Raw genomic sequence first — 9,625 nt, 5'->3', positions numbered from 1 at the left:
CCACGATGATTTGACTCTACTCGCTACCGCCGCTGACGCCGCCACACGATGATTCGATTCCTCTGCTAGTTGCCGCCACCGCTACCGCCACTGTAACCACCACCGTAGGCCACTCCACCGCTGTTGCTGCTGTTACTTCCTCTCTGCTGTATTCCTCTAGTGTCCTTGGTTTCGCTCTAGCAAGACCAGCGTGCTAATTCTACTACGTCGACGCGGTTTTAGAGAAACTTGGTTGGCTCTCCTACTGCTAGCGCGCCCACGGCCAGGGCTGTATCGCTTGGGGCTGCGTATTAGTCCATTCTAATCTCATGGCTTCCCTGCTATGCTTCATCATACTGTATTCCTTTACAATACATATATACGTATAAGTATATATGTACCAAAGCAAATTTCTTCTTCGATATGTACGACCGATTTTGGTTATCTTTTGAAACAAATACCAACATACAAATAATATCAGTAACTGTTTTTTCTTACAAGCTATTCTGATCCGATATACCTTATCTTATCAGAAATCTTGGTTTTTCCTAATTTATAGCGGCAGGAGTGTATCTACGTGATTTCGCGCAATTCTCCAAACATCTTTTCCATATAACACACTACCGTGCTATTTTTCTTTTACGATCCCCAAATTAATACCATCATAACGTAACTCATGAATAAACAGGGTGTCGACCGTAGTCTCTTGATCTTTTGACAGCCTTGAACTGTCTGTCCGTTGATAGCCGCGACGATTCGGCCAGTAAAGTGCCTGTGGAACGACGTTCCTTCGTGCGCGGCTAGAACACAGGCTCAGCTAGTATCTAGGGAACTTAGAAATCCAGTGGAAACTAAGTCGTGTAGAAGGGATACTATCGGAGGAGGTGGCAGCAATGGCGTCGGGAATCGCGAGGAGTAGGCAGAGAGGAGACGGTTGCCTTCATATACCAGGGAAAAGAGGACGGCGGAGAGGGTCGAGGGAGGACGCGGAGAGACAGAGTCGAGGAGTACTACACGTGTCGCTGCAGCGGGGTGTTGACCCCAAATAGCTTTTTTAACGTGACGTAACCACGAAAGGGTTGAGAAACGACTAGCAACGTCGTTCGATGGCCAACCGACTTCTTAGCTAAAGCCAAGCCCTTGCCTCGCCTTTAAGGCTCGTGGCTGCCCGTTAGATGTATAGCACAACGATCCTTTCATACTCGAAAAGCCACTTGCGCGGTTCTCTGCCCGCCACCACCATGACCACAATGTTATAATTAAGATCAGGGATGTGCTCTCAATTCCTGCAGATCTCAATTATACTCTATGCTAGATTTAGGTATATTTAAGGCCAAGAAAATTGTCGGAATGTAAAACAGAAATAAAACGAAACCTACAAAAAAATATGCGATATAATATAAATTGTACACATTGTAATATTATTTAATTAATAATTCAGTTATATACTTGCATATGTGATATCCTATTTTTTAACTCTATTCAAATAAACAACTCCGTTAGGAAGGAGGAAAATTAATTAATTTTGGGTTAATGATATGCATATGGAAATTTACAAGATACGTTCGTGGGAGGCTAGAATTGTCAATCACAGTCTTCATATCTTCGTACGTTTCTGAACACCAAAATTGGACATGTGTTCAGTTCGGATATTTATGATGAGACAACCATATGTGAATTTACATTATGATTTACATACATGTACTTCTTAGTGCCGAAGGTGGAGTATAGCTAATCACATGGTCAAGGGTGACAGGTTACGGTATGATAGTATCGCGGTTGCCACACTTTCTAGTAACTCTAAAACGAAAAAAATATTGTGATTTATGGTAAAATGAGAAGTAGAACGTTTTCACATACAACTACTCAACCTTATTGAATTAACAATGTAGTCAGTTGGTGTATGGTTGTATCTTACTACGTTATTAATTTTATGAAATAATGAAAGTAAATAAAATAATATACCCATTAGAAATCTAACATAAACAGCAAATCAGACCCGAGAAAATAAAAAACACGGAAAGCTAATTTTTACATAGATATCGGTGTCGATTTAGGAATTCAAACACTGAAAGGAGGTTAAGACGACACTTAACCCCCCGTCGCATATGGTTTCCAGTTGGAACGGTACTGGTATGTCGCAATACAGTCGTGTGTGTACACTGTATGTACCTAATTAGGACCATTGAAGAGAAGGAAAGACAGACAGAGATGTTGTATATAGGGCGTCCCCCGTTCCTTTTTATTTCGTCATTCAATAATGTCATACGATCTCCGAGGATACCGATCGAGTGTACAATCTCTATTTGTTTGTAGAATGTCGAATCGATGTTTTGGAAATATAACGAAAATAGCAATAGCATAAAAAAACGATGTGATAGATATATAACAGAAATCTAAACCATGCCTCTTCCTCTATCTCCTTCCTTAATATCACGTATACATGTATGCGCTGCGACAGCAGTGACTATCTTATCATGCCAGCTACACCCTAAGAGGCGTAAACGATATTTTTCCTATTTGCTCTGGAAAGTACAGTGGTTCCCCGTGCTGATTGAAGAGAGGCCCTTTTAAGGTCAACGTTAGAGTTTTTGAGGTCAACGCAAATAGAAAGGGCGAGATACGCTGATGAGATTTCATCGAGTTTCCTGGCGAAGCATGACTCGGCCGGACGGACAGTTGTTCAGAGTTCAAAGCAGATATCCTTATCCATTGCCGACCGCAAAGGATATTCCAAGAAACCACGAGCAGAAGGAAACGGTCAGGCTGTCGTTCCTTCCATTCATTTTAGACGATGCCTTATTCCATTTTACTTGAATTCTCATGAAAAGTGCGCGATTAGTAAGTGGAGTACTTAAACTGTAACTAATGAATAACGGTACCATTGTTCCCCGATTCTTGCCTCGAACGATTATACTTTGTTTTTGAACGTATAACGTCGAATAGAAATTGATAGCTGGCTTTTCCAGAAAAAAGAAGAAAGAAAGAAAAAGAGAAATCACAGACAGACATAGCGAAGAGGGTTAACGTTTCAAAAGGGGAAGTTAGAAAGGAATCGTAAAAAAGTCTGTCGTTCGATAAAAAGAGTCAGTAACCGTGGAGGCGAGTAACGGCGTGCATACCTTACATATACGTTAGGAAGGGGATGACTCGAAGGGACATTGCTCCCTGGCCTCGCCTGCCCTGCTCTGTTCTGCTGTGTCCAGAAAGGATCCACCTATCGTCCTGCACTCTCACGGCCCTTACGGACCGTGACACCTCGAGTTCGGGTCCTTCCGGCGACAGGTACCTCGCAAGAAACACTTCCTGTTCAGTCGCCTCGGGAAGAAAACGCAAACGCGAAAGATCGAAATAAGTGACCAGGAATAAGTAGAATATCTGTCGATGCCATGATTTACTCCGATCACTGGGATGCAATTATAAAACTTCTTCTTCAGAAGAATGAGAAGTAAAACGTAGAAAAATTTAAGCATTCCTGACAATTGTTCGAAAACACGTTTCCTTCCCTTCTCGATACTGTTCGCATCTCTATCTCTCTCTATATATATATGTATAATGTATATCCATTTTCCACTTTCTGTCGTTCGAGAAACTCAAAGGTGCGCTATCAAGGCACAATGAAGCCGCAGGATATTCGAGATTAATTCGATGTCGAAAGTAAAGGGCTAGTAAAATATTTCCAATGGCTTTCGAGCGGAATCACCACCCCAACAGGTGGTTACGAGACTCTCCGACCGAAAGATAAAACTTTCTACCCCTACGATCGAACCTCCTGGTCCTATGTGCCGTATTTTCGGTTAAGAACCTGTCGTCGCAACGCGACTATCCCTGTACCTCTCTCACAGCGCCCTCCTGCCTTACCACCCAACATACACTTTCTATCCCCGGGCTGCCTTTCAGCTTTTTTCCCTCTGCCTGTTCCCTTCTCTCTGTCTCCCTCCGCCCCCTCCACTCAGCTATCTGCCCATGCACCTACGTGACTATCCGCATCCCTATTCCTGACTTCTAAATCTAACCCTAGGTCTAACCCAACCTGGAGGCGCCCTTATACCCAGACGGCGGCGTCATGGATGGGGAGGTGTATATATATCCCCACCACGCCATCCCTCATCGAGGGGTCGTTGATCCCCCAAGGACAACGACCTTGCGTCTGCGGCAGCCAACCGTTCGAACGGTTCTGGGTTCCCGGATTCCTCGATTACCAATATCTTTCACTCCTCGCTCGTCTCTTTCTTCCCAACTCTTCTTGCACCCCAACCTTCTTTCCCTTACCCCCACCACTCACCCTCCCCCGTCCCACTGTAGGTACTAACCGTCACCATCTCCTTTCATTTTCCTTTCTGTTTTCTTTCCATTGCTGCGACGCGTTACTCTACACGAAGGAACGTACTTTTTTTGTCTATCAGCCAGTGTATCAATGGTGAATTGCTATGCACCTATATCGAGAAAGGAGAGGAGGAAGTGCACACCACGAATCCTCTCGTTGATCGCGGAATCTTCCTCCGACTCGACCATTTGGAACCAGTCGAACCGACCGTAAACAGTTAGTTCGAAGCACGATGAGACGGCATCGGTACAAAGATCGTGAAGCAGATCCACCGCCGGGGTCACTGGGTTTATAGAACCATAAACTCAGGCCAAACAGCTTTTCAAATTGTAAAAGACTATGAAAAATTCATACAAGTCGTCATCGATATGCATGACTCGACCCCGACCCGCATACCTCTCCCACCGTTCTTCCCTGTTCTTCCTTTTCACCAGTCTCACGCATAGAAACGTAAACCCTCGTGGCACATCGATCTCGCGCTCAATATTCAGAATAGTGCTGTTCTGAAAGTGAGTGGTAAATTTACCACTGGCTACATCGCTCCCAACAGTTATGTATGTATACCTGAATGCGAAAATTATATTTCTTTCATTATTAAAACCGTCGAAAAATTCGAATGATCTTTCAATTAGAGATAAAAGATAAAAGATAGTTCCGACAAATGTTTAATGTCGTATAAGTGGTTCATATTTGTGTTTCGTATGACTCGAACTTAAATTCAAACGTGACTGACACCTGGTATGTTAAAACATAGCCATAGTTCTCTAAGTGGGTGGACGGGTGGGTGGTCAAGTACACACGTAGGAACAGAGCTGGTACACATGTATGACATATCTTCACATACACCAACTAGCGCGATACGTGCAGTGTTGGCTGAGCGGGCGCGAGTTGGGAGGCGCGATGACGTAATCTCCGAAGGGAAGGAACAACATCGCCGTTGACCTACTAAAGAACTGACTTTTCTCTCGTTTCTTTTCAGCCCTATCTTTTCGACTTCTCACTATACTATCTCGTATAACTTAAAGACCTTTTTTGGTAAAGAATTTACTTCGATAAACCAAACCGAATACTGTTCGATAAACCAAGAGCAAACAGCATATAAATGAAAAATACATATATTACATTATATTATCTTTCTGTTGATCGTTCGAATAAATTTCCACTTGAGCCTGGAAGTCTTAACATTTTTCAAAGTTGGTCGCGGGATAACCAGTCACGTAGATGCACAGCGAAGCTCGTAAAGCGAGAGGAATAAATGCGCGACAAGTGCTATGCCGCAGAAATACCAAAGTAGGTCCTACAGGTCTCTCCATGGACCACCCTATCGTCACGCTGTGGTGACTTTTGACGCGTGAATACGCCCTTTGTTCGTTCCTGCCTCTCTGTTTCTCTCGTTCTCTTTTATTTCGTATCCCCCTCGGTACCCTAAAAGGCCGCAGGTAAAGTAGATAGACAGGTAGCAAAGCCAATTTCAATTCGATTCAGGAAGATCTAAATCCAATCGATACAGGATTACTAAAGATACTTTAACCTAACAGCGATATCTATACACCTGTTTCCCCGTTGCCGGGGAATACATAATCGACTTTTTATTAAAACAAAGAACTATTTCTCAGCGAAATACTTTATATTGTACATATCAATTTTTTAAATTTCGTCGTTTGCGGTTCGTGTGTTTTAAGAAATATTAAAATTATTATTATAACAATAGGGTCGATAATTTGTGTTACTAGATACAGTAAATATTGAAAACGATAGCGTATTAGTCTTAAATGGCACAAGTCCACCGGAGTAAACGAGAAACTCGGCTGCCAATGGTTATGTAGCTTCTTAGTTTGCTCCGGACCAGTTGGACGTCTCCCGCTGGCTATGGCGTGTCGGGGTGGTTGCAACAGGTTGTTGCTGTAGCAGCACCATCACCAGTACCAGCGGCTCCCTTTGGTCCACCAAGCAACTTGACTAGCTACGGCATGTATGATCATTTTGAGACGACGTTTAGGGAGTCCCCATGATTATTCGGATACTTTCTCCACAGGACCAAAGTCGAAGGTGATCATGGTACGCGGTACTATTCTAAAATTAATGTATTCGTACGGGTCTCTGGACGTGTGTTTGTGTGCGTATGCGCGTGTCCAAATCAAATATATCGATATTGTTCTTCTGTGTTCGATAGCTACTGTCGTATGCGATAAAGATATCATTTTATCTTATATCATCGCCCTTAAAGAAGGGCATTGCCTCTACTAAACACATGCACATCTTGTTCTCCTGTATCTGGTGCTGTTTGACTTCCTCGGTTCAGCGAGCCAAGAACAAGAATGGTAACTGTTCCGAGGAACGTTCTAATCAACCTAACGTCTCTTCTATTTGCTCGAGTTTCAAACTTTGTTTTCTTCTTTCTTTCTTAGAATTGATAAGTTCAGAGAACACGGAAGGATTACGCGAACCGCAACCCCGCTCCGTGAATACTCGCGGGTAGCAAAGCCCTCATAAAACGTCGAGAAGATGAGCAGGATGCAGTGGACGTAGCCTGACGTAATGCGGTGTGGGAGTGGCGTGGCAGTGAGGGTCAATGCCCTGGTTCCCGGCGATCACAGTTCCTCAACAACCCCGTATAAACGAAAGAACTAGGAACCATTCCTAAGTAAACCTCGCTTCATCCTATCACTCGGTTGAATTCCGCGGTAATTTGTATATACGGATTTAATTACGTCTAAGCAAAATTTTTAAATTCCTTCGTTGAATCTAAAGGTCACGAAGGAGAGAAAAGAAAAGATTAATAGAAAGGAAATACGAAGATAGTTCTCGCAAGTTCTCGCAGTTGCTCGCAAGGTAAGTTTATTGGCTAAAAATTTTATGATATAAATAATACTAAATTAGAAATATTCACTCCTATAATATAAAAGTTGCGCTGTTTACATAATTTATTTCGAATTTTCTTCATTTTTTCACCTAATGCCGATAGAAGATAAAATAAGATTAAAATGCACGACAAACTCGTAAATTCTGATCACGTCCACCTAAACATCGCTATAAAAAGAATAACACGACTAGCCCTTGAAAGAGAAGAAGGAATGCATCCGATGCTCTTTTCTAAGTTCGATGCAATAGTAGGCGTCTAACGACCAAAGCAGTTACAGTGGTAGTCCTCGGAACAGCTCGAAAATTCCCCGTTCCTTCATCAAACTGTTCTCGCAGGTGGGCGTACGGATCGTAAAAAAATATGCTGAGCGCTGCGAAGAAGAAATACGCCACAAGGAAACTACGAATTTCGTGAAACCCCGTTCCACGCGTAAGGATCGAAGCCTGACTGAACTCTCAGGTGATACCGTTAAACTGACTTCCGTCTGCCCACCTACCTACCTACCTACCTACTTTCGTCCTCGTACATCGTCCGACACCGTCCGAGCTGCGTATTTCGCAATCCACCAACCGAGAGAATATCTCGAGTCAGGGGCTCAAAATATTTGAACGAGTGGGACTTCACCACGCTAAATTCGTCCAAGAAAGTAATAGTGCAGACAAAGAGAGAGAGAGAGAGACAGAAAAAGAGAGGGCGTGTCTTGCAACAAAGTATCACCGGTTGAGTGAGCTTGAGAATGCTTTACGATCACTTATTCATCGCTACCATTAATAAAACATGGATATATTCATTTTTAATCTCCTAAACGCGAATTTGCCAACATCGATGTAATGAAATTTACGTTGCAAACAACGTTCGCTAATAAGATTGATTTTATCCACTTTCTATTGAAGGACACAATTATTCATATAACGAAAGATGAAGTTATGTAGTTGCTTATTCCTCCAATGATGTTTCATTTATGCATAAAGATATGAATATTCTTATTAATTAAAGTGATCAATAAAGTATAATCTGAATAATATCATCCATTAACTGAGAGGATCAATTTTAATCAAATTAATTTTCCAACATCTTATTTAAACACCGATACCTTGTCCCAAAAAATAAAGCGGAGGTAGACAAAACGTGCCTGTATGATAAAACGTTCCTTTATGCAGTTTTCCATGGGGAGCCGCGGTACCAAAGCATGTTGGTACCAGCAAGTCGGCCTGGCGCGTGCACGAGCGCGAGAATCCAACATATAGAATAGGTCACACCCTCTGGGGACCATTATTACCGAGCACTGTACGTGCACGTGACTTGTATAGGGTCGAGACAAGTGGGTTGGTGCAGTCGTTACTGTTGTCCTCGGTACCCCCTGCTCGTTCAACGACCCGGCATGTATGCACTCGCCATGCCGCGATGTACGCATGCACGCATGCATGCACGTGACGACGGGAAGCTCGCTGTTGCGCTGGAGAGAAGCAAGGCGTAGGACTGTGACAACGAAAAAGTCCAAATCAGAGTGATTTCGCCTCTTTTATCCGAATCTTTTCCCAAGTGCGCACAGCACCACACGCATGCTCCTGCGGAACAATTGGACGCTATGGCGGTGAATGTATCCGTTCTTCAACCATCAACCGCGCGAGGAAATGCGGAGATTTAGAAAGGAATCAACCACCTATTGTGGAGAATGTATTGTGCCGATACGCGGTGCTAAGTGCGTGCTCGCAGAGCAACAGGAGATATCAAAGAATTCTCACGAGGCTACATCGAACCCTTATAATCGGTACAAAGGAGTCGCGCCATATTTTACACATCGCGTAACGTGTCTAGGTGAGATTCGAAAGAGCAAGTACCTGGGAAAGGGTTTGAAACTCGAGAAAACGTGTTTGAAAAATCGTGGCGATATTCGTTAGAGATTACGTGCGCACGCGGTGCCGCGGCAGTTAGAGGCGCGCGCGCGCGTGCGTGTTAAATCGAAACTGCGCGAAGTGAAACGGCGGGGTCACGTGGGCTAGAGCAAGTGGGACCAAGGGTCACGAGAGACAGGAAACGGTAGTATTGTGTACCGGATGTCGTAACTTCCGAGTCCTCTGGCCTCGCTGTTTCCCTTTGCGGGAGCACGTGTGCGAGCGAGTAATATCGGGGAACGCGATGACACAGAAATTCCGAAGGGGCAGCGAATTTCCTTTGGTATCGAAGAAATTTCGAAACAGAGCACGAATTGGAAGATACACGAGTGGCTGGCGAGCGCCCTAACGCGCCCTCCTCGAGAGATCAGCCGAGCGAGCAATAGAACGAGAGTATGAGTGTGGTCGTACTGTCGAGGCTCTCTGATAAGAACGAGAGGGAACGAGGGAAAGGAAGAGAGATGGCGGGAGAGAGGGAGGGGGAGGGAGGGAGCGAAGAAAGAAGGGAGAGAAAGGGACGGTGGCGAGAGAACGAGAGGGAGGACGGCGCGCGCGCGAGCG

Source organism: Bombus impatiens, unplaced genomic scaffold (genome assembly GCF_000188095.3).
Source record: "Bombus impatiens unplaced genomic scaffold, BIMP_2.2 scf_0099, whole genome shotgun sequence".
Taxonomy (NCBI): Eukaryota; Metazoa; Arthropoda; class Insecta; order Hymenoptera; family Apidae; genus Bombus; species Bombus impatiens.
The sequence above is the reverse complement of the archived record's forward strand: the minus strand, read 5'-3'. Positions refer to the sequence as shown.